Source organism: Chiloscyllium plagiosum, unplaced genomic scaffold (assembly GCF_037043375.1).
Source record: "Chiloscyllium plagiosum isolate Xiang-an unplaced genomic scaffold, Cpla_swu_hap1 HiC_scaffold_3, whole genome shotgun sequence".
NCBI lineage: Eukaryota > Metazoa > Chordata > Chondrichthyes > Orectolobiformes > Hemiscylliidae > Chiloscyllium > Chiloscyllium plagiosum.
The window spans coordinates 34,006,677-34,032,080 of NW_028270141.1; the positions used below are offsets into that span (position 1 = coordinate 34,006,677).

General features: G+C 40.8%; 1 pseudogene; it reads left to right on the top strand.

The window, feature by feature from the left end:
- The window catches only part of LOC148150546 (uncharacterized), a 304,501-nt pseudogene that overhangs the window by 24,278 nt on the left and 254,819 nt on the right, over nucleotides 1-25,404 (top strand).

Below are 25,404 nucleotides of genomic sequence, written 5' to 3' on the forward strand. Positions count from 1 at the left end.
TCCTCGGATGCTGCCTGACCTGCTGTGCTTTTTTCAGCACCACACTTTTCAAGTGAGGTGATAGGGTCAGGGGATAGGGTGAGGAGGAGGGGCATTTGAGCGATGCAACTACACAGTCAGGTCAGCAACAAGGTCTGGAATTCAAAAATAGAATAGAATACAGGAGCAACCTAGTTCCAACCTATTTTTCATTCCTGTGACAGGAAATTTGCTCCATTTCACCTTAGCTTAATCTTGAAGGTTTAGGCCTAGAGAGATTCTGCAGGGCAGGTAGACATGATTTGTTCCATTAGAACAATGTCAATCCTCTAAAAGAGCTATCAGCTTGGTTCCATTCCAATGCTATCTCCCATTGAAACTCTTTACATACTTTTTCAAATGAATTTCTCTTTTGAAAATGTTTATGCATTCTGTTTCAACCAATGTTTTCCAGTAAGTCATGTTATCTCTGTCTCTGGCTAGAAATGAACTAGAGCAGCTATTCCCAGATATTAGGAATTCTGCCATGAGTAACACGCCTCCTGACTGCTCAAAGCTTGTTCACCACATACAAGCACAGTCAGGAGAGTGATAAAACACTCTCCAATTTCCAGGATGGGTGCATTTCCAAGAACACTCAAGAAGCTTAACACCATCCAGGACAAAGCAACTCTCTCCAACACCAATGCGCAGTGACAGCAATGTATGCGACCTACAAGATGCACTGCAGAAACTTAACAAGGCTCCTTCAACAGCATCTTTCAAATCCATGAACTTTACCAACTGGAAAGATAAGGGCAGGACATGCATAGGATCACCACAATCTGCTAGATCCCCTCCAATTCACATGCCTTTCTGAGTTGGAATTAATTGATCATTCCTTCACTGTCTTTCAGTCAAACTCCTGAAATGTCTTTCTAACCAGCATTATGGGTGTGTCTCCATCACATTAAGTGCAACAGCTCACCAGCACTTTCACAAGGCCAGTTAGGAAGGGACAGCAAATGTTGGCTGAGCCAGTGATATCCCCACCTTTGTAATGAATATTCCCTCATATTGGAAAACTATAAAGGCCTAAGTAAAATGGAAGATCTGATTTTAAATGTCTGCAGCACTTGAGGGTTCATTGTCTATGAACAATGTGCTTATAACCCTTTCTTCAACTGCTGCTAGTATATATCAGAAGATCTTAGGCACATTGCTGTGCATTGAGTTAATCTAAAATCTGTTGTGGATGACATTTGTGAAATAGTGTGGTTTTATCTTGTCAAATGTCTACACGAAGTTAAAAATCACACAACACCAGGTTATAGTCCAACAGGTTTATCTGGAAGCACTAGCTTTCGGAGCACATCAGTTGGTTGTGGAGTATAACATCGTAGGACATAGAATTTATAGCAACAGTTTACTGTTTACTGATGTAAGTGAAATTATATATTGAAAAAGACCTAGATTGTTTATTAAGTCTCTCATCTTTTAAAATGGACATATTGGTTTCAGTTCTTTCATATGTATATCCTAGAACTTTCTTAAAGTTACATTCTCAAGGGAACTTTAACAATAGGTGCCATGTTGGTCCAGATAATGCATGTTTGTGTGAGTATAAAGGGGTATACGTCTCTGAGAGGGTGCATGTTTGCATGTGAGTGTGGGAGTGTATGTGTGAACGTATGAGAGAGTGCTTGTGTATGAGAGAGGGTCTGCGAGAGCGTATGATTCTGTAGGAGTGTGTGTGTGTGTGTGTGTGTGTAGTGTAGTAGGGCCACCTGTAGTGTGACATGAACCCAAGGTCCTGGTTGAGGCCATCCCCATGGCTACCGAACATGGCTATCAGCCTCTGCTCTGGATTAGAGTGGTGCTGGAAAAGCACAGCAGGTCAGGCAGCATCCAAGAAGCAGGAAAATCTATGTTTCGGGCAAAAGCCCTTCATCAGGATGCTCCTTGGATGCTGCCTGACCTGCTGTGCTTTTCCAGCACCACTCTAATCCAGACTCGGGTTTCCAGCATCTGCAGTTCTCATTTTTACCCATCAGCTTCTGCTCGGCCACTTTGTATTGTTGCCTGTCCCGAAGTCTGCCTTGGAGGATGGTCACCCGAAGATCTGTGGTCGAATGGACCACTGAAGTGTTCACCAACTGGGAGGGGACACTCCTGTCTATTGATTGTTGTGTGGTGTCCATTCATCCATTGCCGTAGCCTCTGCTCGATCTCACCAATGTATCGTGCCTCAGGGCATCCTTGCCTGCAGCATATGAGATAGACAATGTTGGCTGAGTCTCATGAGTACCTGCCACGTACATGGTGGGAGGTGTCCCTACAGCCTGCAACACACTATCAGTGAGGATGAGCACCTCACCAAGACCTTCCCCGTGCCTCCACTTTTCACCTTTAAACAACCACCAAACCTCAAACAGATCATTGCTTTCAGCAAACTTTCAGGACAATGCCATTCAACCTTGTCACGGTAGACACTGCAAGAGGTGTCAGAGTGTTGACACGGATGCCACCATTACATCTGTAGCATCTGTAGTGTAGCATCCAGGATGGTTCCCCCACTCCCCTACAGCCAAGGCCAAAACAGTGATTCATAAAGTTTGAGCATTTTTCCTCTGCTTTGATATTTTCTTCCTTTATTCATAGACCAAAGCAATGCTGATTCTTTTTTAAACGTATTCTCATAAAGCCCCCATTCAACCTCTGATCTGTACTTGTTCATTGTAATTATAAAGATTGAACAATTAACCTTGAGGGAGGAAGTCAAGAATATTAGGCAGAAACATTGCTTCTGATTCTAAACTCATGAGACTGGAATAGAAATGTATACTATAATGAAACTCAATTGGACTCATCACATGAACACAGTGGCTTCAAGAGCAGTTTAAAGGCTAGAAGTAGTTTAAAGGCTAGAAGCTTGACCAACAAAGTGATATAGGCCTGAAGATGATGGAGGGGGGGATCTATTGAACAGTGAATGACCACACATCATCAACCAAATGCAGTACGTATTTATATGTGTCTTCTTTGCTTTCTTATCACTATATATACTGCAATTGGAAGACAGTCCTGCCAACTTCTTCCTTATTCAGGGATTTTCTAGGAAGGTTGTAAACTGGACCAAATATCCCATCTCCTCAGATAAACACTCAATGGATATTTCATGTTGAGCACAGTGAATGAACACCTTTGCTATTTCAAGTTTGCCAGAGCATTTCACATGAAGTAGCAAATTGCTTATTCTCTCCAGTTATTATGGAAATCTCTTGAAGCGCTGGCTCATTAACACCTCAAACTGAATGACTCTTTCAAATGCTGCAGTCAGAGAATCTTTAAACCTATGAAACTTTCACATCTAGTTTGAATAAGGGTGATTGAATCCCAATCGCTCCATGTTTCTCCTGTTCCACTACAGTTTAACGGAACAACTCTGTGATGTTTCTCAGTCAAGTTTTGAAAGGCTGAAATAGTCCTTTTCCCAAATGAGCTTAATGGACAAACTGCCCGGTTTCTCAGAGCCTCAAGGAGAAAGTGAGGACTGCAGATGCTGGAGATCAGAGTGGAAGAGTGGGTGCTGGAAAAGCACAGCCTGTCAGGCAGCATCCGAGGAGCAGGAAAATTGATGTTTCATCAGAAAGGGCTTATGCCTGAAACGTTAGTAGTCCTGCTCCTCAGATGCTGCTTGACCTGATGTACTTTTCCAGCACTACACTCTTCGACTCTGATCTTTAGCATCTGCAGTCCTCACTTTCTCCTCGTTGATTATAACCTTACTGCGAGATCTCAGAGCCTCCAGTCTGACTGGTCTGTCCAAAAGCCTGACTGGCAACTCCTTTTGGTTGTCCTTTCAATGGTTGTCTACCTAACAATTTTGCAGTAAAACAACACATTTGTGATCACTGATCAACTTGTACCTCATTTTCATGCTGCATTTCCTATAACCCTGCCTACAGATACCAGGGTAACATGAAGGGGTGATGGTGTAGGATTACTGTCTCTGCTTTGTTCTCAGAAGCTGAACATTCCTTGCGTGCAAAGCTGAGGAAAATTTGCTTGACTGTTTTATTAAGGCACCTCCTCTTAAAACATTAATTATCTATTCCCTATGGATTGATGCAAATTTATTTAATCTATCTGAACTTATCCATCGCATTCTGCTGCATTTTTTAGTAATTCCTGGCAATTCACGAGCAACACTTTACCCAGAAGAGTATCTAATTAGCCAGTTTGAGCTTGCCTTGCTGTTATGAAAATTCACATGGTAAAGAATAGTCTGTTAGGACTGCCAGCAGGTCCCTCTTGGAATATTATTTGACTAGGTTAACTTGGACTTGAATGGGTACAAGTGTTTGATTGTGGACACTGAGAGAAAAGAGGTGAAGTATAATCAGTTGTGTATTGCATTTGTTGAGGAACCGTCACTCCAGAGGTGTTGCCTGATTTCAAGAAAGGTCTTTAAAACCGTGACACTAGTCTGTGTGCAAAAATACACTGATTCACCATGGCCTCTTCAACCTCACCTTTCATTTCTTGGCAATGCCATCTCCTCTGGTATCTTTCTGACTGATCTTTGGTAGGAAGAGTTTCAAGAAATAAGACAAGTTTGAAGTTGTAGAAAATCTATGCTGTCTTGATAAAGCAATACCATCGTAGATAAATCATGGATAAATCAATTCAAGTACAAACTTGTGTTTATTACAATTTGCTAGCATTTACATGTCCTCAACCATGACTTGCTGGGTTCTGTCATGGCTGAGTGCAGAAGGTCAGATGCCAAAACTCTTTGTCTCCTGACACATAAATGCCAAGGTGGTCACCCACCCATTGGCCCTCGAGCTCTCACGGGCTTCCTGGACCTTCTTTGCTGCAAAGACAATGGAAGGAAGATGAATTACCATCTCAGGAGAAATCAAGGGTGAAGACAACATTCATTGCACAGATTGGCAATACACCTTCCTTTGTAACTACGCATCACTAACATTCCCTACCATTACATCAATCAAATGCACCCTACAAGCCAGAAAATAGTACAGGATGTCCCCAGGTTACAAACTAGTTTTTTTCCACTGTTCGTAAGCCGAATTTGTGTGTAAGTCGGAACAGATACAGGCAAATTAGTCCACCCTTCATTAGGCCAAAACAGTGCAGGTAAAAAGTTTTAAAAATTAGAAGCTGGAGGTCAGTCGTACGTATGGGACATTCGTAAGTTCATAACCGAGGGAATCCGATACTGAATTTGTGCAAAAGTTATTCAACACATATTAACTTCTTTGACACCATTTTCTCCGACATGTTGTTTTTCTGTCTATTGTCTCATACATTTATGAGTGAGAATGGGCATGCTGGGCTAGAGACTGTTGTTATAGGGAATTGCATAGCATTTGCCCAAAGTCAGTCTCTTGCTGACTCATTCATCTAAACTTTGCTTGTGTCCAACTTCTGGAAGTTAGAGCACCTGACTACAAGCTATGGGAAGATCTGAGACCTTTGCAAGCAAATCTTTCTTAATGAGTTTGAAAGATTAAGAAAGTAAAAAAAAGGCAGGGAATAAAATTAATTAAAGTCAATTTAAGAATAGAAAGAGCAAAACAAGTCAGATGCAAAGCTGAAAAAAGAGACTGAAGATGAAATAGAATTGAAAAGCAAGGAAAATAATTAATGTTTCATTTTCAAAAAAATCTCCAAGAATTGACTACATTCAGGAATGAGAATTTAAAGTTAACTTTTGTTTCTAGGCTGGGAATATCGACTAATATTACACTAACAGTTATCATGTTGTAAAAATTTTAATTACAGGCTTAATCACAGCCCTAACTTTTTGTTGTGAATTTTATCAGCATTTAATGTGTAAATGTTAAAATATAAATACGAATAGCAGAAAGGCTAAAAATAAGATGTGTTTTGTGCTGAAACAGAATTATGGAAACATAGAAACATAGAAGATAAGAGCAGGAGGAGGCTATTTGGCCCTTCAAGCCTGCCCCACCATTCATCATGATCATGGTTGATCGTCCAACTCAATAACCAAATCCTGCTTTCTCCACATAACCTTTGGTCTCCATTTGCCTTAAGCCGCCCCTTGAATACACTCAATGTTTTGGCATCAACAACTTCCAGTGGTAATAACTTCCACAGACTCACCTTTCTTTGGGTGATGAAATGTCTCCTCATCTTCGTCCTAAATGCTCCACCTCAAATGGAAGAGAAATGTAAATTGATTTGCATGTTATAGAGATTTGTTAGTCATAGTGTGTCTCTTCAACCGCTGAACGTTTTGGCCTATATTTGTATATGAATAATGATATGTGTTACTAAGATTCATTATTTTTCCAGAAAGCTTCAGTCCAATGTGAATCTTAGGGATGGTGAAAATACTGTCTTTACACAATCTTGCAAGAATGATATGAAGTTAAAGAGTGGTAATGAACTCTGTCAGACCAAATTTTATCACAGTGTATGATAGGAAATTGACATAAGTCTAGGAGGGTTATGGTGCAACATCAATGGCATGACACTGCTCTTTTGTTGTGAGGATTAAGATTTCCATAAGCACACAGAAAGGTTAGGTCATTAGGCCCTTCAAGCACCTTCCACCATTTTCGATAACTTGACTAATGTTTAGACTTAACTCCATTTTCCTGTAACATTCTTCAGTCACTTGATTCCCAAAAGCTAGTGATCAATGTCTTGAAAATAGTTCATCATTGGGATATAGAAATACAATGCTCACATTATCTTTTGTGAAATAATTTCTCACGATTGCAATACAAAATAACTTATCTCTTATTCTAAGACTGTAACGCTTGGCCCCAAATCTCTCAACAATGGGCAAACATCTTTCCACAAGCTACCCGATCAAACCTCTTGAGAAGTCCCTCTGTTTTAATGACATATTCCTTCATTCTTCTAAATCTGAGGCAACTCTACTGATCTATTTCTCCTCTCATCCCAGTCAACTTGCAATACATTCTCTTTCAGATAAGTATATTGCCTAATGCGGTCAAAACTGTGCACAGTGCTCCAAGTATATGCTCATCAAGGTCCTATATAACTGCTTATATACCTCTTGTACTCCAATTATTTTGTAATTCACATTTTTAATGGCTTGCTCAGTCTCTATGTTAGTTTCTGGGAATTGTGTACAAGGACAGTCAGGTTTGCCCTGAATAACAATATTTCTCAATCTCTCACCATTTAAAAAAAATCCACTTTTCTATTTGCTAAATATTTTTGTATTGTCTGGAAAGAGGCAAGAACCAATTACTATGTGTTTCAGAGGGCCAAATTCATTACTGCACTGGAGAATCCTGTGATTATAACAGGAATCTAAACTAAAACAGTCTTCTTATCAAGCAACATGGGATATTATGCTATCGTAGAGTCATAGAGTCATAGAAATGTACAGCATGGAAACAGACCCTTCGGTCCAACCAGTCCATGCCGACCAGATATTCCAACCCAACCTAGTCCCACCTGCCAGCACCCGGCCCATATCCCTCCAAACCCTTCCTATTCATATACCCATCCAAATGCCTCTTAAATGTCGCAATTGTACCAGCCTCCACCACATCCTCTGGAAGCTCATTCCATACATATACCACCCTCTGTGTGAAAAAGTTGCCCCTTAGGTCACTTGTATATCTTTCCCCTTTCACCTTAAACCTATGCCCTCTAGTTCTGGACTCCCTGACCCCAGGGAAAAGACTTTGCCTATTTATCCTATCCATGCCCCTCATAATTTTGTAAACCTCTCTAAGGTCACCCCTCAGCCTCCGACAGTCCATGGAAAACAGCCCCAACCTGTTCAGCCTCTCCCTATAGCTCAAATCCTCCAACCCTGGCAACAACCTTGTAAACCTTTTCTGAACATTTTCAAGTTTCACAACATCTTTCCAATAAGAAGGAGACCAGCATTGCACGCAATATTCCAACAGTGGCCTAACCAATGTCCTGTTCAGCCGCAACATGACCTCCCAACTCCTGTACTCAATACTCTGACCAATAAAGAAAAGCATACCAAATGCCTTCTTCACTATCCTATCGACCTGCGACTCCACATTCAAGGAGCTATGAACGTGCACTTCAAGGTCTCTTTGTTCAGCAACACTCCCTAGGACCTTACCATTATTTCCTCCCAAAGTGGATAATTTCAGATTGCCACACATTATATACTATTTCATGTTATTCCACTCATCCATACATCTTTGCAACCTCTTTATAACTTCAAAGCATGCTTTACCTCCTAGCTTTCAATCAGCAAACTCAAATACCTCACACTTGGCCAATTCACCATTGATATTAGTATGTGAGACACAAGTACTGATCTTTGCCATATCCCACTAGTCGCAATCTGACAATACAAAACATCCTGTCAATTACTCCTCCTTGTTCTCTGTCCATTAAGCAATACTCAACTGATGTTAATTTAATCCCCAATCTTATGAACACTAGTTTTGTGCAGACCTTCTTCTGTGGCACCTCATTAAATGCTTCTTAAGAATTCAAACACACACCAGCTTATTCTTCTTCAAAATGTCCTGTTTGCTACAACTTCAAGAAGTTCTAGCAGATATGGAAATTTCCTTTTCATAAAGCAGCATTGATTCTGCCTAAATATTTTGACCCAGACCCAGATATTCTGCTAGGTAGACAGCAGAGTAGACAGAAGTTGCTTGTAGGATAAGGAGGAAGTTCTGATACAGCTGATTTTGCAGGAATTACCCAAGAAATTGAAACTTCCAATGGGAAATTATCCGGCATTGAGAAGTTCCCAGCTCTGAGTTACAGTAAATGATTACAATGTACTTGGCTTAATAGTTATCCAGGAACATTGGAGGAATCAAAGCCTACTCTAACTCTCTGGTAGCCATTAAACTGACTCTCTTCAATCACCACTGACAATCCACATGACTATCCCCAATCCTCCTGAGACTCCTGGTCCCATGCTGGACTTGACACCTCATCCCCATCCTCAACACCTATGACAACTCCCCTGACTTCCCCACACACTGCCAAATCTATTCCAACTTCTCTCTGACAAATCCCACATGCCCCCACAACTGCCCACCACCTCATCCCTCCATTTCTGAAATCATCTCCTGCTGGACTGACCACAAATTTTCCCCTAACCTAATTCTGCACCTCCATCTGTCTCATTCTACTTTAAGCATGCATCCTGACTTGCTAGTCACTTTACCCCTTCACCTCATACTCACTTAACCCCACCCATATGCATTTGTCTTTCCTCATAGCCTTATCCACATGCCTCAATTGCCCACACACGTCTTTTAAAATCATTCAATAACATTGAATTTTAAAATAAATAAGAATAACTAATACACTGTACATTATTAAATAACAATGATATTCAATCTTTCAAAGAAAACATCATAATGTACATTTAATCAATAAAAACAAACATTATTTTTTTTTAACAGGAAACAGAAAAAGTTATGCACAGCTACTGACAGCAATTTCAGGACACTTTCAGTGTTAACAGTGTTAATCTCTGGTGTTGTCTGTTGTTCTTAAAAGTTGCTTCTCTGGTGCCATGGGGGGTGGGGGATCGGGGGTGCTGGTGGTAATGATGGGCGTGTCTTCATCACCCTGCATCAAGTTCCCAAGACAGTAGCTTCTGATGGAAGCATCTGGGTAGCTGCCTGATCTGAAAGTGTGGCAACATAAAAAAAATGGAAATGTAACGGGGTGTCATTCGACACCATTGGGTGGAACAATTCTGATGGTAAGTAGATGTTCTGAGTCATTATGATTTTCTAACTCCCCTGTTATTACATCCATAACAGTAGGTTGTAGCATTTTCCATACGCTTGATATTAGATGAACTGGCCAATGGCTCCCTGTTTTCCCTCTTCCTCCTTTTCTGAATGGCATGGTTATGTTTACTACCTTACAATCCATGGTGTCCATTCCAGAATCTAGGGAATTCTGAAAGATTAACACCAAGGCCTTGTTAACCTCTGTCAGACCCCTTTTAAACCTCCATGAGGAAAAGTCATAAGGCCCAGGAGAGTTATTGGCTTTTGGTTCCAACAATTTCTCCAGCAGCACATCTTTGCTAATGCTAGTTTCTCTGCGTTCTTCATTTTCATTGGGTGGATTAAAACTGGCCAGGCTAGGCATTGTGGTAATCCACCGGGCTCATTCTGACTGAGAGAAGAGCATCCTAAGAAGTATTTGCTATCATATGTTCTGATTGTTGCTATGCACAAAGGATTTTACAGCACGTTCAAATGCAAGAAGGAATCTGGCATCTTTCAAAAGTAATTTTAAAAGAAAATTCTTTGGATTTCTTCAACCTGGCCGAGCAAGATGTAATAAAGTGGAAAGGATTCCTTCTCCCACCATCTGAGGTGAATAAGGTTGGGTTGACGGTCAGAATCTTTTTTCCCAGAGTTGAAATGTCTAATACTAGGGGTGTTGCATTTAAAGTGAGAAGGGGAAAGTTCAAAGGAGACTTGAGGGACAAGGTTTTTTTACACAGACACTGGTAGGATTTGGAATGCACTGCCAGAGGTGGTAGTGAGGCAGTTTTAATAGAGGCTTTTAAGGGACTTTTAAATACACACATGAATAGGCAAGGAATGGAGGGATACAGACCAAGGGCAGGCAGAAGGGATGAGTTTATTTTGGTGTTGTGTTCACACAACATTGTGGGCTGAAGGGTCCATTCCTGTGCTGTACTGTTCAATGTAACATCTTCATAACATTGTAAACTTCCAGCATTTCAGCACCAGAACCCTCAAAACCAATATGAAATATCCCTGACCCCAACAAACACATATGCAGGCAAAGGGAAACTATTTTTTTCTGCCCTGCATGAGTATCTCCTTTGGGTTGGTTACTGTGGAACTGCAGCTTGTTTATTTCTTGTGCTGGTCATGTCACCCATTTCCTTCTTAAAATGAATTAATGAATATTAGCAAAATGTTAATAAGCCTTTTTTTGGTTACAGCCTTATTAAAATCATTATTGTAAATGTCAGTGAATATAAAGCCTGAAGTAACTGTTACTACATTTGTAAATGTTAGTACCAATATAATGAGGGGAAGAAATAAAAATTAAGAAGTGACAAAAAACGTTGAAGTTTTTTTTTCCTTTAGATAGTAAAATAAACAATTTATTTAACCAGGTTTTCATAGTATTTCTTCTTCGTTGTGTCAGTTTAAACTGCAGAGATTTAATAACATAAATTTCCAAATGAGATGTACATTTTTCTGAAGAGGAATCATACCAGATTCTAAATGTTAATGCCGTTTCACTCACCAGAGAAGTTGCCAGACCTACTGAGTTTCTCCAGCATTCTCTATTTGTTTGTGCATTTTTCAGACAGTGCTGTGGTTTTCTGCAGTAAGCCATCATCTTGTTTAGAGAATCATACGCCGCGGTTGTCAAGTTGAACAAATTGCTTCACATCATTGTCTCATATGGAAGGAATGTTTGGTGGTGCAGCTTGGAAAGAAACAAATGGTCAACCATCTGAGATGATGGCAGAGTAAGAGGTCTAGAGAAGGTTGCTTGGTAGTTGAGTCAGTGCAAGGGTGAATGATGGCAAAAGTGTGGACTGCAGATGCTGGAGGTTAAGAGTTGAGAGTGTGGTGCTGGAAATGCACACCAGGTCAGGCAGCATCTGAGGAGCAGGAGAATCGACATTTTGGGCAAAAGCCCTTCATCAGGAATGAGGCTGTGAGTCAAAGAGGGTGGTGTGATAAATGGAGGGGATGGTGCTGGGGTGAAGGTAGCTGAGGGTGCGTAAGGTAGATGGAGTTGGGGCGTAATGGTGATAGGTCAGAGAGGAGGGTGGAGCGGATAGGTGGGAAGGAAGATGGACAGGTAGGACAGGTCATGAGGGTGGTGCCAAGTTGGAAGGTTGGAACAGGGATAAGGCAGGGGGAGGGGAAATGAGGAAACTGGTGAAATCCACGTTGATGCCGTGGGGTTGGAAGGTTCCGAGGCAGAAGATGAGGCGTTCTTCCTCCAGACATCGGGTGGTTAGGGAGTGTTAAAATGGAGGCCCAAGACCTGCATGTCCCTGGCAGAGTGGGAAGGAGAGTTGAAGTGTTTGACCGTGGAGCTGTGGGGTTGGTTGGTATGGGTGTCCCGGAGATGTTCTCTGAAGCAGTCTGCAATTAGACATCCTGTCTCCCCAATGGCGAGGAGACCGCATCTGGAGCAATTGATACTGTAACTGACGTGTGGAAATGCAGATAAATCACTGATGGATGTGGAAGGCTCCTTTGGGGGGTTGGACAGAGGCGAGGGGGAAGGTGTGGATGCAGGTTTTTGCAGGTTTTGCAATTCCTGTGGTGGCAGGGGAAGGTGCTGGGAGGGGAGGGTGGATTGATGGGGGGATGGACCTGACAAGAGAGTCGCAGAGAGAATGGTCTTTATGGAATGCGGATAGGGGTGGGGAGGGAAATATATCTCTGATGATGGGGTCTGTTTGTGGGTGGTGGAAATGGCGGAGGATGATGCGATATATATGGAGGTTGGTGAGGTGGAAGGTGAGGACCATGGGGTTCTGTGCTTGTTGCGGCTGGAGGGGTGTGGTTCAAGGGCAGAGGAGCAGGAAGTGGATGAGATGCACTGGAGTGCATCATCAACCACGTGGGAGGGGAAATTGTGGTCTTTAAAGAACGAGGCCATCTGGTGTGTTATGTGGTGGAACTGGTCCTCCTGGGAGCAGATGCGGCAGACCCGGAGGATTTGGGAATAAGTGATAACGTTTTTACAGGAGGCAGGGTGGGAGGAAGTGTAGTCCAGGTAGCTGTGGGAATCAGTGGATTGAGGTAGATGCCTATGTTGAGTTGGTTGCTGGAGTTGGAAATGGAGAGGTCCAGGAAGAGGAGGGATGTGTCTGAGATGGTCCAGGTGAACTTAAGGTTGGGGTAGAATGTGTTGGTGAAGTTGATGAACTGTTCAACCTCATCATGGGAGCACGAGGTGGTGCCGAAGCAGTCATCAATATAGAGGAGGAAAAGGTAGGAATGGTGCCGGCTACGGAAGATGGACTGTTCCACATAACCGACAAAGAGACAGACATAACTGGGGCCCATGCGGGTGCCCATGGCTACCCCTTTCCTCTGGAGGAAGTGGGAGATTCAAAGGAGAAATTATTGAGGGTGAGGACCAGTTCAGCCAAACAAATGAGAGTGTCGGTGGAAGGGTACTGATGGGGACGTTGGGAGAAGAAGAAATGGAGGGCTTGGAGGGCTTGGAGGCCCTGGTCTGGTGGATGGAGGTGTATAGGTACTGGATGTCCACGGTGGAAATGAGACATTGGGGGCCAGGGAAATGAAAATCTTGAAGGGCGTGGGTGGTATCCTGAACATATGTGGGGAATTCCTGGACTGGGGGGAATAGGACAGTATCAAGATATGTGGTGATGGGTTCGGTGGGGCAGGAGCAGGCCGAGATGATGGTTTGGCTGGGGAAGTGAGGTTTGTGAATCTTGGTAGAACCGCTGACAAGGGTGAATGATGTTGTTTCAGAGTCAGTGGATTCCTCATAGTTATTTAAATCTTGTTTGAGGATTTCCCAGCTGTTCCTGCTTGGAAGCTGAGATTGAGGTTGGTGTTGGGTTTGGGATGTGGTGGAAAATTGTACAGCCCACAAGTTGCTTGCTGAGCTCAAGTTGCTAGCTGGATCGTCTGCTGTGGCAGTACTGTATCAAGAACCATAGGACAAGATCTGACTTCTTGATGCCTTCTTAAATCTATTTATCTTTTTGGAGTACGTTCTGGTCTACTGCCTACACCTGACAGGAGTTTATGGACCTGCTCAGATTGCTGAGGCAAAATTGTTGTTAGGTCTTGGTAAAATCACTCTCTTCCATGACTTAAGAGAGCATTACTACATGAACTTCTGAATTATCCTGTCCAGGCATGTACAGCAGTGCCTTGCTTTTATCGTCATGAAGACTACATTTTTTTTGCAGACTAAAATGGGAAAAGGGCTGTTTTAAAACAAGGGCTGGAGAAGCAATTGCTGTACTTTTAAAAAAAAGCTACTGGCACTCATTATGACTTGTGTTTATGCTTACTTTGGAAGCAATGGGAAAGGAGAGATGAAATGCCATGTCACCAGGGTGTATATGCAGGATGAAATTCATTTCTATATCTCTGCACTAAGAGTAACTGCAACTTGAAAAGAAAAGAGATATCTTATCCCTCCTGTTGTTGAAAGCATTGGCCTTTGACCAATAACTAAGAAACTTTGTAATTAATGTGTCAATCACCCCGTGCCTGTTGTGAAGAAGTGAAAGAAACAGAGAAGGAGATTGGAGAACAGTAGGTCTAGGAAGCACAGGGGCGTCTCGACACTCCTGTGGCTTGGTGCTATTTATTGAACTGTGGCTCCCTTCGTGCTGTTGCTCTTTCATCCATATTGCCAATGATTTTCTTGTTTGTCTGTGACTGTCTGTATATGTTTGTCCATAAGTTTCAAAACTGGGTATAAAGTTTCATTAGGAGACTTATGTGTTGATAGTTCATAGTTTTATTTACCCTGTGGCTAAAATGTATTCATTTGTAATAAACAGTAGTTCTTGTAAAGTACAGGAACCTGGTCAGTGTTTTCTGTGAACTCAATTTGACAAATAACTTGTGGCCTTTGCAAATTTTATGAAATTATTAAATTTTGTTTTGATTCTGGGATTAGTGGGGCTCGAGAATCAGTGCATTTTTCTAAGTGAGTTGTTCTACCTTCTGGAATAAGGCTGCCCAGGAAATGCTCTCCACTCTTAATGGAGGCCATCAAGTGCATTGGATAGATTTACAGGCTGATAATCAACCTGTATATCACATTATGAATGCAGCTTCTGAGGCTTGAATCTAGAAGTTCTGGTCTAGAGATGGGGACACTACCACCATGCCACAAGATTTCCTCTCAATTATGTCATTGATTGTAATAAAGGATTCAGGTAGTAATCAGTGGATGACCTTAACACCTACACTTCCAGCAGTTTAAATTTGCGAATGGTGAACTTCCAATATCTCTAGAGTGGGTAAGTAACTCACATAATTTTAATTGACCACTGCCTTATTTCTAATGAAATACATGTTTTCCAATCTCATCTTTCTCTTGAGCACTTACTTCAACTAATTCACTGTTTTTTTGTTTCTTACCATTCTCTTTGGAATGAATAGTTAATCCCATGCTTTAATTTACCGTTTACTGTATATTTCCAGCATTTGACAATTTTCTTTCAGGTCTTTGTATTCTTTTTTGATTAAGCTTCCTTTATTAAACAATACTTGCCCATATTCAGGCAATAGAGAAATGATTTAGCAAAGGAAATAATTCCGAATGTTTTACTGCCAACTCACTAACTCATATAGAACACTCCTCATAGGTTTTCTCAAATTCTCTGAGTGCCAATGCTACAATTTCTGTGAAATTTGTGTCTAAAAATGTATAGCATATGAGAAAAACCAACTACTATTATTTTGGACACTAATGACTGATATTTCACTAAGTTTCATTTTTTTCTAACAATCAAAAATAGTTGTTTCTTCATCCAGATAAATGTGTAGGGTAGTTGCTTGGAGACTAAAACTACCCAGCAACCATGACTAATAAAAAAACTCCATTCTCTGTGGCCTGACAATGACCACCTTCAAGGTACCCTTGTGGGCTACATACTTTCTCATTAAACAGACTGCTGGTACAATAATATAAAACAGACTTCCATTGCCTGAACAGGTCTATATAGTACACACCATCAATCTTCTCATTGAATGAGGTCATCCACAAAATGTAAAGTACGGGTTGGAACAATTTGCAAAGTATAGAATTTGATAGAAACTGCTTCTGAAGAAAAGGATGGTTTCCATCTCTATTATGTCAATGTTGCACTTTTGCACTACTTACAAGTACCATTACTTAAATCCTCAAAGCTGCTTCAAAATGTATAAACCTTCATCAACAAATAGAGATAGAATTGAAGACCTCCATTAAGCTATTCCACAAGTACAATAAAGAGTTCCACATTTGTTGTTGTCCGTTTGCTGACCTAGTACTCTTGAAATTCTGCTTCTCTCGGCACTACAAAGAGATTAAGCTTGTTTTTCTAGCTGCTGTGAGGAAAGTGCATAGTGTACATTCTGTCTAGCTGTATCCTGAATGGCAAAGATGTCACTATATACATAATCGGATTCTATCTAAATCAAACAGGTGCTCTGGCTATCGTGAATCCTACAATTGGTCATATTGTGAACCATGGCAAAAAGCTCTGTCCTGTTCTTTCATGAATGCTAGCATGCTGATTTCACTCAGTTTCACCAGAGAAATCTCCTTCGTTACAGGAAACAAAATCTAAAGAAAATCACTTGATGCTATGTTGATTAATTTGTATGCAAATCAGTTAAATATTTAATTGATAAAAGGATTGAAGGCTAGAGGCACAATTATGGATGTTCAAGTATTCTATTGCAAAAAATTGGTTCCTGAGGTATTGCATGAGAGAGCTGATCTGTTATGAGGAATGAATAGTTCAGATATGATAAGTAATCTATCTATCGACTAAATATTAATTATCCATGGAGATCAGTCGCTTTTTTTTATCAAAACCTTCTCTCAGTTGATGAGATAAGTAGAATAGAGTATGTAATCGAGTAAGTTGAACATGATCTCTTGAACAAGTGAGGTTAAAAATTGAGTGGCAGCTTTTTTTTGTTTTTATTTCTTTTGCATATTTTAAGTACTATCAACCTGCATTACATTAAATTGAAATAAGTCACCTCTAGATATTTCAAAATACAAGGTCAGCTAGATTGGATTTTATTGATCATTTTAAACAACTATTACTAATGTAACAATGATTCAAGTCTTGTCAAAAAAAGCAGTCTGCTTTTGTGTGAAATCAGTCTGACATTTACTTGTTGCTTACTTGAATGAGTTGTTAGACTTTTCTTTGTTAACTCCCTCAGTTCTAAGGAAGAGCCACTTGTCCCAAAACATAATCGCTGATTTCAGATGCTGCCTGACCTGCGGAGCTTTTCCAGCATTTTTGTTTCTGTTTCAGATTCCCAACACCTGCAGTTCTTTCGGTTTTACTTTGTTATGTATGGACAAATGTAAGTGAGATACTTAAAATAAAACAGAAATTAGTTGTAGCAAATGGTATTGCCTTCAGACAGATTTGGTTATGCTTTAATTTGTTGAACATACTTAGGTGGCACAAACTATAACCTCTACAAGGGCAGTTCTAGCTCTATGCACACCTTGTCAGGGATGCCCACACCCCATGAATGAAAGAAAACAAATTCAATGTTAAGTACTATCATGTAAATGCTTCTGACAAAATTAACAGTTCATTACATATTCAAACACATACCATAGGTATGATTCAAAATAAATCAAAGAAAATTCCTATTGTATGATGTGCATTCATATACTCGAGGATTTGTAACTTTAATACATTGCAGATGTTGCAGTGCCAACATTTTAGAAATATCATTTGTCACATGTACATTTTTCAAACTCAGTATGTGTAGAAACTTGTCTTTTGAGTTACTCATTACCATATTACTGAAATGGAACAGTAAATGCTTTTTAATATGGAATGCAATGAGCAAAGGTAATGAAAACCTTTGTAAAACAATGCAGGACACTGTTAACTGTGTTATGTCTTATTTCTGGAATATAATTGGATATTGAAACATATGTGATGATGAGATTACTGCTCCATTCACCATTCCGCATGACATTAATTTAGCTTCAAATCTTATTAAAGTCATAAAAGCGCTCACTTTTGTTTAAGCAAATGTGAGTGAAATCTAATCGTTACCTCAGTTATCTTCGTAGTGGGTTTCCCATAATATTATTCATGCATTCACAGGAATTTGGCTCCACTCACTTGATAATGGTGAGTGTATCGTACCAGCAATGGAGGTTTATATTTAATTTTGACAAATAAACTGCAGTAATATGGAGAGTGGGTGCTGGAAGGCCAAACCTAATTTGAATGTAATTGGTGAGTGTCCAGCAGTAAGCACACTTCTCAGCAGCTCACTTGATATTGAGATTGTGACAGGTTGTTGCTGGGGGAATGGGAGGGGTGGAATTTCAATGGGTAAGTCACAACCTGAAGTCAGCTGGAACACCTGAAAAGGGTGTAAAAGGAGAGGTGGGCTGAGCTGAGGAAAATCAAAGCACTATTTTTCTATGAGGAAACATCATCTTCAAGAGACCCCAAGTCTGTCTATCATAATTTCTGTGTGAATAGTTCACTTGTACAGGCATCGGTGCACAGAACTACTCCCAGCGCTGAGGCGGGACATACATGGGAGATGGGAAGGGGTAAACGAGTAGTTAGTCTGTCAACTGCAAGATAGCTCACTGAGTAAGACACAAATCTTGAGGCCCTAGAAAGAGATGTAACCATCCTTCAGAGAAGCTGAACACAACATGACAACAGATTTCAAGGTTCTGAGACTGAGATTTTGAGGATATTCTTGCTCCGATATTGATTCCACACTCTCACTACCCAACCACAACTTCATGGTACACAGTTGGAAAGGAGGCAGAGAATAACGTGAGACAAATATCGATGAGAATACAGACAGTTATCCTGACATGAACTAGGACAAATCATACAAATTCAAAGTTTTTCTATGAAGATGGGAACATGGAAAAGTGCTATGCCAATAAATCCAGCATAGGTTATGTGAGATTGCAATGAGCAATGGTCAATCTTGCAAAGAAACAGACAACATAACCAAACTGCAGATCATTAATTGGTTGTTATCAGGGCAACATCTTACTGAAGTTATCATGCCAGACAATAACCATACATCCATTACAAATGATACACATACATATGTAATAATAAACATATGTCCCAGATTGAAGCTACACTGTCATATCATGATAAGCACCAGATCAGGTTCTGTCATATATCTGGATCTGCCCAGAAATTGCAAGAGTGGTCAACCAAAAGTATCTCAACATTTCTGTCACACCCCTTCCCCCTGTCAAGTTAAGATAAAAGAAGGAAGAATCAGAAGGGAAATCATGCCCTACACCTATCCAGTCCAATTGAATATTGCATTGAGGATGTAGATGGGGTGAAAGAGGCCAAGGGCCATGGGATCTGCCCTGAGGAGATGGATATGTGGGCCTTGAAAGTAATGCATGAATCAGTAGATGGCATGAAGGCGCAATGGTTAACACTGCTGCCTCACGGTGCCAAAGGACCTAGGTTCAATTCCAGCCTTGGATGATGGTCTGTGGAGATTACTCTTCTCCTGCTGTCTGTGTGCCTTTTCTCCGGGTGCTTCCGGTTTCCTTCCATAGTGCAAAGATGAGCAGGTTAGGTGGATTAACTGTGGTAAATTGTCCCAGAGATGTGCATGGGTTAGCCATGGTCAGTGGAGTTATAGGGATAGCATGTGGGTTTGGGAGGGATCCTCTTTGGAGGGACAGAGCAGACTCAATGGGACAAATGGTCCCAATCTGGCCTGGAAGGATTCTGAGCTCAAGAATATTGAAAATGGCACCAGATCAAATGAAAATAAAAGATTATGCAAGACTACCTTAAAATGTATTTAAATAAGGAACAAAAAGTAAGGTTAAATGGAATCATGGAGAATTATGGAGCTGGGGAAAAGATGTTGAGTATCAGGCTGGGTCTCGTATGGACTATTTGTGATGAGATCTGAGGGGAAACCAAAGTCTGAGTGAAAATAGATAGGAAGCCTAAAGTCAAGTTTGATTAAGTGGAAGATAGTGAAATGGATAGCTCTCTCACTTCATATTTTATCATCTGGTGTGACTTTCCCCTCCCTGGAAGTGGTGAGTGAAGTGGCATGAAAGGGAGATTGTGGGGCAAGTTGACCCTAGAGAAAGAAAGTTTACCCATACTATACCACCTCTGTAATTAAATGCTGAACAAGAAGGTCCATGGGTGACTTTCTTAACTCACCAGTAAATCAGGCATTTAAGTGATCAATTCATGGCCACTTTCAGACTTCAACTTATCACCTCACTAATTACCACATTCCTCAGCAGGATGAAACATAGTCTCCAATTCCCCATTCTGGGCCAACATTGCTCAACATGAGAAGACGAAACATTATATTTAATTACCTCACCCCTGATCACGGAGGAGTATTGTTTGACTGACAGACTTTAGGACCCAGAAAATGCCAGCCAATTTGAGGGTGGCATCTACTGGTGACCCAGTTCACTGGTGTTGAAACCTGTGATAAGGCAAGATACTCATCCTTGTTCACCTCTCAGTTCTTAATGGTGGGTCAGCAAGTTATCTCACCACCTAATACACTTGCCCCCACACTTCAAAAAAAAAATGGGAAAGCATGCCCATGAGGGAGTATTTCTGTTAATAGGGTCTGTGTTGTAGAGATGGGAAATGGAGCCAGAAACAATCTAGAGTGTGAGTGTTCTGGCTGAGCCAATTAATAATCTTGAAGTGCAGATTTTGCCTGAAGAAAATGTTAGCCTTTTGCATCGCTAAGGCACAAAGACAGAAGAAATCCAGTGAAATATTAAATAAAAAATAAACCAATGGTTACAGCCCCTACTAGATTCAGTACTATATATATTACATACAGAAGTACAGGAGAACAGTGTAAAGTGTATAGTGTCGCTTCACAAGGCACCATCTTACGTACATCTATTTGGGTAGAGAATCTTAAGCACCAGGTAGAAAGAAAGAACAGTTAAAAGTTAAACATTGCAGATTTTCTTAGTTTTAATAAAGAAGTAAAGCTGGAAGTTCAAACATTACAATCTTTTTCAAGTGCTTAGCCATGGTGGGACTGCACTTCGAGGAATCACCTCGAGAATGGGAGTCCACGCTGAGGCCAGCCAGGCCGAGAGACTGCCACATACTACCAAAGACCTGGAAACAGAAGTGAGTGCACAGTATACTTTAAGAAATCTGACAATGTAACATGCTTTTTGTTGTTGCATATTGGGTAGACAGTCAGAGCTATCCTATCAGAAAATGTTGCTCTCTCAAAGTGTTACAGATATTTTCTAATCAACCTGTTCAGAGAGCAAGTAGGCCTGAAGCCTAAGCTTCCTAGCTTAGATATAGGGACACTACATCTGCACCACAACATCCAAGACTGAATGGTGATTAAATTGCTTATTAGCATATATTAATCAGGTGTATATATTTTTAATCAACACATTCAGATTTTATATGATATAACCTCTAGGACAGATGGAACCTGAATCTGGATCTACAAAAGCCCTCTTCAAAGTGTTATAAATTTAATGTGCACCCATGCTTATCACTCATTTAAATTTAAGTGGCTTTTGCAGGGTCATATGTTTCCTCAGGATGATATGTTTCCAGAATGAATATGCAACTGAAAGTCCTGGAACGCACAAATCTTCCAAAGGTCTTTTGCCTTGTATTATTAAAACAAAATCAAGTTCTTTGATATGGCGTCACTCATTGAGATCCACATTGATTTGCATGAGGTGCATGTGAAGGTCACTGTTTGTATATAGTGTGTTTTAGCTGCAGCATTCAAAAAGTACATAATAGGACGATGTAGGGAAGTCACAATCCAATTCTGAGTTATCAATGGCAAAAACACAATGGTTTGACTTTTTGAATCTCGTCTGAGTCAGAATTCTGACATAAATCAGGGCAAAATCAAAATGAGCTGCAGCCCACCTACCCTCCCAAGATTTTCAATTTTCAATGCAGGATTCTTCTTGACAGATACAGTCCTTGCAAACCACTCAGGCACCATGCCCCCTTTTTACAGCAATTATTGCCTTATTTTTATTAGTAAACATGTTTAAAAGTGCCAACACCTCTTCCTTAAATTACTGAGAAAATGTAAGTGTATAGGGAAAGTGGTGAGGGGGTAGGGTGACAGGTAGCTGGGTACACTGGCAGATGGGGAAGAAGGCAGTGTCAAGGAGGCTAAGGGAGTAAGTTAATTGATGCTTATGGAATAAGGTGACAATTAAGCGCTGAGGGGATAGAGTGGCAGGTGGATAAGTGTGTAGTGTCCAGGAGGGAGAATGTAAGGTGCTAGGTGGGTAAGGTAATAAGATGGTGGGTGGAAGAGTGCAGCGGTAGGAGTGCAAGAAGGTGGGGAAAAGGTAGGGTGGCAGGTGGATTGGTGCATGTGTTTGGGAAGGAAAGAGGTAGGAAGCCTGATGGGTAATGTGGCAAGGTGCAAGGTGAGTGAGGGGGTAGTGTGATAAAGGAATGGGTGAGGGCATAAATAGGTAGGGTGTGGGTGAAGAAGTAAGTTGGAAAGTAGTTGAGGGGGATATGGTGCAAAGTATGTGAAGGGTTTGGGTGTCTGGTAGGTAAGGGGCTGGGGCGGGGTGCAGGTTGCTAAGGTAATAAGTTGGTAGCTTGGTGAACAAGAGGTTAGGATAGCAAGTACATGGTTGAGGGGCAAGGTGTTAGGCAAATATGGGTCAGGATGGCTGAAGAGATAGAAGGTCAGATAGATAAGTGGATAGGGTTTCACAAAGGTAAGTTATTAAGGTGAGCGAAGGAGTGGGTAAGGAGTAAGTATGTAAGGGGATAGGGTAGATGAGTGAATGGGTAGTATGTCAGGAGAATTTGGAGGTAGGGTGACAGCTATGTGGTTGACGAGTAGATTGATAACTGGGTAAGGACATTGTGCCCTGATGTTTGTCAACTGCATGGTCAAGTGTCCAATGATGGGTAAAGTCCAGTGTTGGGTTGGCCTGAGACAGCGGTTTGAATGTCTGGGGTGAAGGTGTCAGGTCAGTTATTAAGGAGTCAGTGTAAATGATTGGGGTGAATAAATTATAGAGTCATAGAGATGTACAGCATGGAAACAGACCCTTCGGTCTAACTTGTCCTTGCCGACCAGTTATCCTAACCTAATCTAGTCTCATTTGCCAACACTTGCCCCATATCCATCTCAACTCTTTTTATTCATGTACCCATCCAGATACCTTTTAAATGCTGTAATTTTACCAACCTCCACCACTTACTCTGGCAGATCATTCCAGACACGCACCACCCTCTGCATGAAAACATTGCCTTAGGTTCCTTTTATATCTTTCCCCTCTTACCCTGAACCTGTGTCCTCTAGTTCTGGACTCCCCACCCCAGGGAAAAGACAATGTCTATTTACCCAATCCATGCCCCTCATGATTTTATAAACCTCTATAAGGTTACCCCTAGCCTCCAATGCTCCAGGGAAGTCAGCCTTTCCCTACAGCTCAAATCGTCCAACCCTGGCAACATCCTTGTAAATCTTTTCTGAACCCTTTCAAGTTTCACAACAGCCTTTGTGGGGCGGGGGGGAGAGGAGTCAATGTTATTGTTAGAGCAGGTGTTAATTCCTCTAATGTCTGCTGGGTAACTACTCAAGGTAAATAGGTTGGAACCCCGAGACTAGAAGGTCTAGGCTATTATTCTGAATGCAGTGAAGCTACCAGGAATATACTGATTGTACTTAATTACTGAACAGCACATTATATCATGTCCACATTGACAGAAGGCAAATGTTTGACATGGTAAGGATCAATAGGCAAGCGTGGATGGCCTGAAGCAACTGACGTTATGGGACTTCTGTCCATTGATTTGACTGCCAAAGGAACAATGAATAAGAATGTTAAAGTCATCAGTTCGCCAGCCTTGCGTCTGGGTTACTTGAGGCTGTTGTCAATGAGTTAATCAGAAAGCATCATTCAAAGAAAGAAAGCTGACATCAAAACCATTAATCTTATAAAATTCTTGCTCATTTTCATGCACTTTCAGACACAAATTCCCTTATCAGATGAAAAAGATCTTGACTACTGCATTGAAAAGCAGGTACTGTTCTCAACACATGCATCTAATCAAATTAGATCAAGGGTGAGCTAATGCAATGCACCTTGTAATGGTACTCATTACTGTCACTGCTGATCAGAGGCGGAGAGAATGAATGTTGAAAGTAATGTTTGGGGTGCCATTTAAGTGGGCTGCTTTATCCTGAATGGAGTCTGGCTTCTTGAGTATTGTTGGAGCTGTACTTATCCAGGCAAATGCAAAGTATTCCAGTACACCTCTGTCTTGTAGATGGTGGACTAGCATTGAAAAGAGAGGATGTGAGTTACTAATAACAGCATTCCTAGCTTCTGACCTACCCTTTTAGTCATAGGATTTAAATGGTGCTTTGTTTTTCTCTTGTTGGAATATGAATATGGAGCTTTAAAGTCCAAATTTATAAGAGACAGAATTGTGGTTGGAATTCCTGATGAGTCTTTGTTTGGCTTATTAGAGTGTAAAGAATAGTTGACTTTGGATAAGCCATTCAGGTTGTAAGTGAAGCAGAAGTCAAGACATAAAAGAGTCTTAAGAAGAAAAGAAAAGACCAACCTTTAAACCTTATCACAGGAGACCTGAATTCTACAAAAATCTTAAAAATATATATGAGAAGCTAAAACAGAGACTAATCCACGCAGCAAATATTTAGAATCAGTACTCACATCTCCTGACTATCAGGCACACCTTCTTGCCTCTGACCATTGGCCAAGTCTAAACTTCTAAATCACCTAAGGAGTATGACTACCTCCCAGAACAACATGTTCAAGTAATGCTTTCCCTCCCTGATACCCAGACCAATTTCTGTAGATCACACTCCAGCTCAAAAACTCTTAGCCAGTCATTTAAGTAAGAAATTAATGGTTGCTTGGCACTGCAATGCATTCTGCAATCTCACACATGTTGCAGTCAGAGAAAACAAAATCTGACCAGCCATTTCCGTGAAAAGTAATTGGCTTCATAAATATTGCCCACTTTAGGTTGTGACAAACTCATATGTCAAATAAAGACCCTTTGATAGAACTCTGATCCAGTGGAATGCGTTCTGCAACAAATTCATCTAATCCCTAGTCTTCTTTTGAACCATGTTCTTGCAATGGTAATAGGTGTAATATTCCAAGATAAATTTCACAAGCTTTTCACTTCATCAAGAGAAAGGGTTGTCAAGTACTCTTCCAAAACAGAATAAGAAATAGGATTTAACAGCCTTCTGGACTGAAAGGATATTTGGAGCAATTATAACTTTCTAGCCATTGTTGACCTTATTATTCTTCTCTGTCACCCAATGCCCATTCAACTTTCAGAAAGCCTTCAAAATATTTCAAGGAGAGCAAAGTTCTAAATGAAATCAAATACCACTGCAATAGGTCTTTTTTACCGTTCTCTTAAATTTTCACACATCATTGACTTTGCTTCGTTCTCTAAGAGTTTCTTTTCATTTCCCTGGATAATAGCCCAGTAATATTGCACTAAGAAACCAATTACCTGCTCAACATAAGAGACACAGGTCACCTCTATTGGGTTTCCATGGTTATTTCCAGTGTGTAATGGATCTTTGTCAGGTTCTTTTGATTCTTCCATAACTCAGTAATGATGGCACAAGAGATTTCTTAGTAATGAGAGATTGTCAA